Source organism: Prosopis cineraria, unplaced genomic scaffold (assembly GCF_029017545.1).
Source record: "Prosopis cineraria cultivar Desert tree isolate PC_DT_omini unplaced genomic scaffold, ASM2901754v1 PC14, whole genome shotgun sequence".
Taxonomy (NCBI): domain Eukaryota; kingdom Viridiplantae; phylum Streptophyta; class Magnoliopsida; order Fabales; family Fabaceae; genus Prosopis; species Prosopis cineraria.
The window spans coordinates 24,373,085-24,380,943 of NW_026555345.1; the positions used below are offsets into that span (position 1 = coordinate 24,373,085).

Sequence of the window (7,859 nt, forward strand, 5' to 3'; positions counted from 1 at the left end):
TCGGACTTGAGTCAAATTGCCCCGGAAGATTCTACTTAATTTCAAAGCAATTGTTCACGCAGAAGAGTTGAACTCGTCTCACAACTAAATTGAGATCCTATCTCTTCCTATTTTTTTGCCCGTGGTAATTGAAGAGGTTATTGCCAGTGTAATAATATGTGTAATATTAGGGAGATCAAATATAGAATTAGAAAACCATTTCATCGGCAGTGGAGATGGCCGAGTTGGTCTAAGGCGCCAGATTAAGGTTCTGGTCCGAAAGGGCGTGGGTTCAAATCCCACTCTCCACATTCCTACAATTTTTATTTCCTCTTTGGTCCCTGTGTTTGAGTTTAGTTGGCACTTTGCACCCCGTGGACACAAATTGGGCATGAAATCGAAGGCCCATATATGCTTTAGGCCCAATTATATTGCAACGAAACGCTGGGAATGGTCATTTTGGGCCAAGCATGTGCGACCCGTCCTAATATTGTTCCCAGGAAAAATTGCTGCCTTTTATTGTAAGATATTTCAACCAAGTTAACACACAATAACCAATAACTACATGAATTTTCAATCAAAACTACGTATTTCTCATATTGTAATTTATAAAATTGCATATGTATTTCTTCTAATAAGAAATCTGATGTATATCTTAAAATGAAAAAACTACTGGAAATAGATAGCAATCAATATATATATATATATATATATCATGTAATTATAAATAAAATTGGAAAATTTATAAGCCTTGAAGCATGTGGTTCACCTCAAACTAAATGTTAATAGTATAAAGGGGGACCCAATTTAGTTTTGTTTGTTTAATTAGGAGAGTTGGGTTCTGATGGCTTGCTTGGACGAGGGCATGCCTCCAAATTTAAAAAGCACATATAGAAATACTTTTAAATTGCCACCAATAAGTTCTTGACATTGACAACGGGATTTGAATTAATGATCTTGTAAATTATTGGCCAAATCATTTGCAATTGACAAACACCATTTGAGAATTTAGTCATTTGCACATCTAATTGCCATGCAATGTGAATGAAAGAGAGTGAAATGTTTGATATAAATAAGTGAACTTCTGCAAAGGAACTTGTGCCAAAACCTTTCCTTCATGTATAAGGAAAATAGCAAATAAATATAATACTCAAATCCTTGTTCTTGTTGAAACTAGAGCTAGCCGTACTAGAGTAGATAACATGGTCAAGAAGCTTGGTTTTTCAAATTGGATTCACATTGAAGCCACTAGTTATGCTGGTGGTATTTGGATGCTTTGGAATAATGATGTGGAGAATGTTGATTATATCTACTCCACTATCCAACTTCTTCACTATAAAGTTTATCACCTTTTGAAGAAAACCTCTTATCTTCTTTCTTGTATCTATGGTGACCCTAATCCTTACTATAGTGAGCAATTATGGAATTCTATAAATGATCTTGCTAGTACTATTTCTGATCCTTAGCTTATTGTTGGTGACTTTAACTCATATCTCTCTTGTGGTGATAAGTGTGGAGGAAGTGGGTATAATTGGAGGTCTATGAAACTTTTTAAATAATGCATAAATTCCTCTAATCTCCTTGAACTCAACTTTACCAAAGATAGATTCACTTAAGGAGAGACTTGACTGGTCCTTCTATAACATTGAATGGAGACTTAAATTCAACCAAGCTAACACCTTTCATCTCCTTAAATATCACTCCAATCATCACCCAATCAGAATTCAACTTGAGAATACGGTTAACTTTAAAGTTCACAAAATACCTTTTAAATGCCATACTGCTTGGAGGATTGAAGAATCCTTTCAATCTATAGTTAAAGATTTTTGGATTGAGAAAGATAGGAAAGAAGGTGCCTCAAAGTTTGCTACCTCTGCTACTTCATTGAATAAAAAAATATAGGTAGTATTATAGCAAACAAGAAAAGGATTTTAAGAAGGCTTGAAGGAATTGATTGCAATAGAAACATTAAAGACAGGTATTTTTTAGAAAAATTGAAAAATCTCTTTGGGAAGATTATAATAAAATTCTTCTCTAAGTGGAGCTTCTTTGGTTCTAAAAATAAGTATGCAAATGGCTGAAATGGGGAGATAGGAATTCTAAGTTCTTTCATGTAATTGCTATCATCAGGAGGAAAAGAAACCAAATATTAACTCTTCGAGATGAAGATGGTACTTGGATTCAGGATCACTCTACTCTCAAGAATCAAGCTGCTTCCTATTTGAAAACCTATTTAGAGAGGATGCTCAGTCCAAACCTAAATTGACTACTGTAAGGAGTTTTTCTCCCTTAAACTCTTCTCAATTGCAGATAATTCATAGAGATGTTACTAAAGAAGAAACAAAAAATGGTATGTTTGATATTAGGGCTTTTCAAAGTTCTTGGTCCTGATAAAATAAATGTTGGCTTCATTCAATGTTATTGGAATGATCTTAAAGATAGTATTATTCAACTTGTTAAGAAGGTCTTTATAGATCCACTGTCATTAGTAAGATCAATGACACATTCATTACCCTTGTCTCAAAAAATGAAAGTCCGACTTGTATGAAGGACTTTCATTTGATATCTCTTTGCGATGTTAGTTATAAAATAATCAAAGATTATCTCCAACAGGTTGTGACAATGTATGAATCATTTGATTAGGGACAATCAGTGTAACTTCCTACAAGGATGATAAAGTAGTGGTAACATGATCATTGCTTAAGAGATCATTCGCTTTGTGAGAAATAAAGTTAGGAAAAAGGGGCTCTTGGATCTTAAAATTGATCTTGAAAAATCCTTTAATAGACTCTCTTAGGAATTTATTGACGATACTGTTCATATTATTAGGTTCAACAAGAAATTTAGGAAGCTTATCATGGCGACTATCTCAACCATTCATATTAGAGTTCTTTGAAATGATGAACCAACTAATGAATTCACTCCAACACATGGCATCAGATAAGGGGATCCTCTTTCACCTTATCTTTTTGTTCTTTGTATCAAAAGATTGAGTCATATTATACTTAATAGCATTGATAAAAAAAGATTAGAAGCCCATTAGCCTAACAACTAATGGACCTCTTATCTTACATCTATTTTTTATTAATGACTTATTTCTTTTTGCAGAAGCATCCCTCAAACAAGTAAGGATGATCTAACAGTGCCTTTTCAATTTTTACAAAGCTTCAGGGCAAAAAGTCAACAACACTAAATCTAAGCTTTTTTATTCCAAGAATGTTAATATCAATAGAGTCATTTAGATTAGCGAAGAATTAGGAATCCCCTTGACTAAAAACCTTGGAAAATACTTAAGGATTCTTATTATTCATGAAAGAGTTTCTAAATTCACCGTTGCTCCTCTTCTTGATAGAATTAACTCATGCCTTTCCAATTGGAAGAGTCGCTACTTTAACACCATTAAGAAATTTGTTCTTATAAAATTGGTTCTATCTTCTATTCCTAGCTATGCTATGCAAGCTATGCACTTACCTGATAATGTTTTGTTTGAAATAGAAGCACACTCTTGTAATTTCCTTTATGATTCTACTAATGATTCTAAAAAACCTCATCTCGTATCTTGGGACTATATCACTAAGGACATTAAACATGGAGGCCTTGGTTCTAAAAGGCTAAAAAATCAAAATAGGGCCTATATTATGAAACTCTGCTGGGGAATTATTACGAAGCTTAATTGTCGCTAGGTTCATGTTTTGCGTGATATATATAAATGCAATAAACTTATCATTCCCATGGTGTCTAAAACCAACTCTTATTCTATACGTGGTCTAGTATATATAAAGTTTATGATCAATTTATAACTCACATGGGTTGGAATGTTAGCAAGGGGGATCAAATATCATTTTGGTATGATAAATGTTGCCTCCTTCTAGAACTTCTTGTTAAGTATGCATCTCCTAATGCAAATTATTCCTCATGTGCTCTAATTTTTGCTTTGTGACATGTAGATAAAAGGTTACTCAATTATGTAAATATCTGCACCAGGATGTCATCAACCATATCACTATCGCTTAACCTCTAAATCCCAATGCAGATGATGATATTATATGTTGGAGGCCTTCTAATGATAGTAACTTCACCATTAAATTTGTTTACAAGACTATTGGTAACAATTGCAACAACAACGCTCTAAGATCTAGAAATGGCCAACTTATAAAAAAATTAAATCCTTCCTCTAAAAAGCAGCTTGGGATCATATGCAACCTAAATTCACATGCTCTTGTATCAGAACATGCCACTTTATGTGTAACTCTTTAGATTTAATCGTTCATATATTGAGAGATTACAGGAAATCTAAAGAGGTTTGGATAAAACAAGTTAAACAATATAAATTTAACACTTTCTTTTCTCTCCCTTTACAGGAATGGATAATTTAGAATATGGAGAATGATGCCGACAATGCATGTGCAAGGATGACTCGTTGATAGAGACTCTTTGCTCACGTGTGTTTGAACATATGAAAAGAAAGATGCAAAAATATATATTCTGAAGAAGACATTCATGACAAAGACATCACTTTCACTAGCATCCAGGATATACTCAATGATCAATACCTTCAATCCAAAATCACCTTCTTATCTTAGAAGGGTAATAGAACAAAAGTTAAATGGTCCTCCCCTGAAGAAGGATGGGTTATATTGGATACAGTTGGCTCTATCAACATTCATGGTGCAATTACTTGTGGCGGTCTCATCTGAAACAACCAAGGCAATCGGATTAAAGGCTTCTCCAAATACCTAGGATACCACCCAAGTATAGCACCTAAACTTAAGGGCATCTTAGAAGAATGTCTACTTTGACTCTAAAGAAGCTTTCTCGTTAATTCACAATGAGTTCTTTACTAACTACCCACTTTTTGCAACTATGAACAAAATCAGATATCTTATTATACGAGATTGAACAATCATGTTTGACTATGTCTTCAGGGAAGCAAATAATTGTGTGGATTGATTATCTCATCAAGCCCCTACTAACAATCTTCATATTCATATTTTTTATACCCTACCGCTTAATTGTAGTAATCTTTTGCACGCTAGTGTGATCATCTTGTTGGTTAGCACAATTTACCTATAGCCTTTGATTACAAAAGAGTGAAATTAAGCACAATAAAGAGGGTGTCGTGCCAAGTTAAAGAAGTGGATCCCAAAAACAAAACACAAGAAAAGTGAGAATATAAAGAGAGCAATGAAGAGTACATACATTATATAAGAGAAAGATGGCTACCCACATAATTGGAGTCTTCGGTAAGAGGAAGCTAGTACGAGGTGCACTCCCTACACGCACAAGGCCTCTCACTTGTCCTCTATTACTATTTACTTTGTTATTAAATTCATGAATGCAGCTGCAGCAAGAAGCCGGCCTTAGACTTCGGACATGAAATTGCAAGGCCAAGCTGGCGCCACACTGTTCACATGCCTCCCTCCCCTCTCAGGTGCTTCATTCTTTCTCATTACTATTCCCTCTTCCCTTCATTTTCCTTTCATGTCTGATTATCTCATCATTCACTTGCTCCCCTAATTACTTACTTAGGCTACTACTAGGACTGTGTTGAAGGAGTTTTGAAGCTTAAAGCAAAATTTCAGCCAAGCCTAGCATGTATATGCCTTCACAAAAAAAAAAAAAATCTATCCTCATATTACTTTTTAAGAAATCATATATTTCAGTTATGAAATATAATAATTCTAATAAAAGGTTAAATAATTTGATAGAAAGCGGTGAGAATTGTTGTTGATGAAGTGATTCCTCTCCATCTTATATATTGACATAGTATGTGAATACTAACACTAATATGGGATGACACTGTATGTTTTTAATAAAAAAATATATAATTAATAAGGACGATATCAATGGTTAATGAGAAGACTAATAATGATTATATAAATTATATAAATAAGCAAGATTGCAGAAGAAAGCTAGAGCAAGGTGATATGCAAATTAATACATCATGAATCTTGTTATTCTTTTTTTATGTCGATAATGGATCAACCCAATAATTAAAGTTATATTAAAAATGATTGAGTTTTTTTTATTAGAAAAACAATCAAAATTTTTCATTCTCTTTGATCTACAACAATGCAAGTATCAACGACACTACACATATATAGTAGAGGAGTATTAAGGAGTTTTCTTTTCTTTTTTTTTTTTTTTTGCGGTTGGCTTCTTGGCCTTGTGGTTTACATGGCCATGGCTACTACCTAGACAAAATGCCCCTCAATGCTCTATATTACTCTATATATATTGTCATTGAATTTCAAAAGAATGTATGTAATATGAAATTATTTCTTTGAAGGCTTTGAGTTTGTCAATTTTACTAAATTTTCAACATTATGTATCAATTCATGTAATATTTGGGATCCATGGAATTTGGATTTTGGATCTCAAAAGTATGTTATCTATAATGTTGCGTTTGGATATGTTGAAGTCTTTGGAAATATATGTTTTTATTATGATTTCTACTCCTTCTATTTAAAAATATATAAAATATTTTTTTAAAAATTAAATATTAAAAATATAAAGTATTTTTAATCTTTCGAGCTATAATCATTTTTTTTAAAAGTGCCCACATTAATAATAACTTTATATTTATTGTAGAGTATCTAAAGGGATAAATATAAAAAGATAAAGTTAGTTTAAAAGTAAGTAACTACTTTATTAGGAGTGAAATTCAGTTAAAAATATCTTATATTTTTTAACGAAAGAGGAAATATATAATTTCAATATATATATATATATATCTATTTATTTGAAATTCCACCAACTTCAACTCTTTCATTTTTTTTATATTCTTATTATTCATGCCTTTGTTATTTTCACCAATCCTTTCATCCCTCATTCTTCTTTTGATCTCACCAATTAAAAAATAGATGTAAGCTTGTCATTTCTAATATTTCATTTCTATTTCAAATTTCAACTCATCTTTTTTTTTATTTTTAAATTTTTTTACACCATCTGATAAAAAATTTTAAATATATGAATTTTAAATGTGAGATTTTATATATATAATTTTAAATCTAAAATTTAAAATTAAATCCATCCATCTAAACATTATTCAAAAGAAATGTAAAATACTTCTATTTTATTTTTATTTAAAAAACTCCATCCAAACCGCAATGGAAGTCATGCTTAATCTAAAATATAATACATTGTATAACTTTTATATATATTTTAATTATACCTCTAATTCATGTATTATTTTTTTCAAAAAAATAATATATTAAAATTTTAATTATTATTATCAAGACAACTTTTTAAAAATTTTTAATTATATAAAATATTTAATAAAAATATAATTGAGAAGATGTAATTTTTAAAAAAAATTAAAAATTTTAATAATATTTTTTAGAATCATGAATTAATTACTAATACCTTAAATTTCGGTGCGAATTCACTTTTTCAAGTACAAATGTTAGCACCACATGTTAGTTAAATCTTGAAATTTGCCAATAAATATATGTAAGCAAGCATTCACACGCTTTCACGAACGCCTGCCAAATTTCATGCCAATTCTAACTCCATGTCACAGCTACCACTCTCCTGTATATAAAGCTCTCATCAGTAATCTCCCAAACTTCTTTTTTTATTCAATACACATCATTTGCAATTTACTCAATTAACTGCACAAATTAAATAATAATTAATATTTACTTGTAAAATTATATTTGAAAATTTACTAAAAACTCACACTTCCACAGAATAAGGAATTCTCCCCTTGTTTCCTCTTCTTTTCCCTCCTTTTCTTAATCCTTACCCTTCATTAAATTTGTAAATAAAATGAATTCATTTGATAAAACAAAATTAATGATGGAGATTGAGAAAATGAGGGATAGGAGAGAAAAGAAAGAGACCCTTCTCCAGTGGCGATGGCCTTCAATGTATTATTT

At 31.3% G+C, this 7,859-nt stretch overlaps 1 non-coding gene across 1 annotated transcript; it reads left to right on the forward strand.

Moving 5' to 3' along the window:
* The first annotated feature begins 209 nt into the window (after positions 1-209).
* TRNAL-AAG (transfer RNA leucine (anticodon AAG)) lies at positions 210-290 on the forward strand. The gene has a single exon. It is a non-coding gene; the product is annotated as a tRNA-Leu (tRNA).
* Positions 291-7,859: the final 7,569 nt, after the last annotated feature.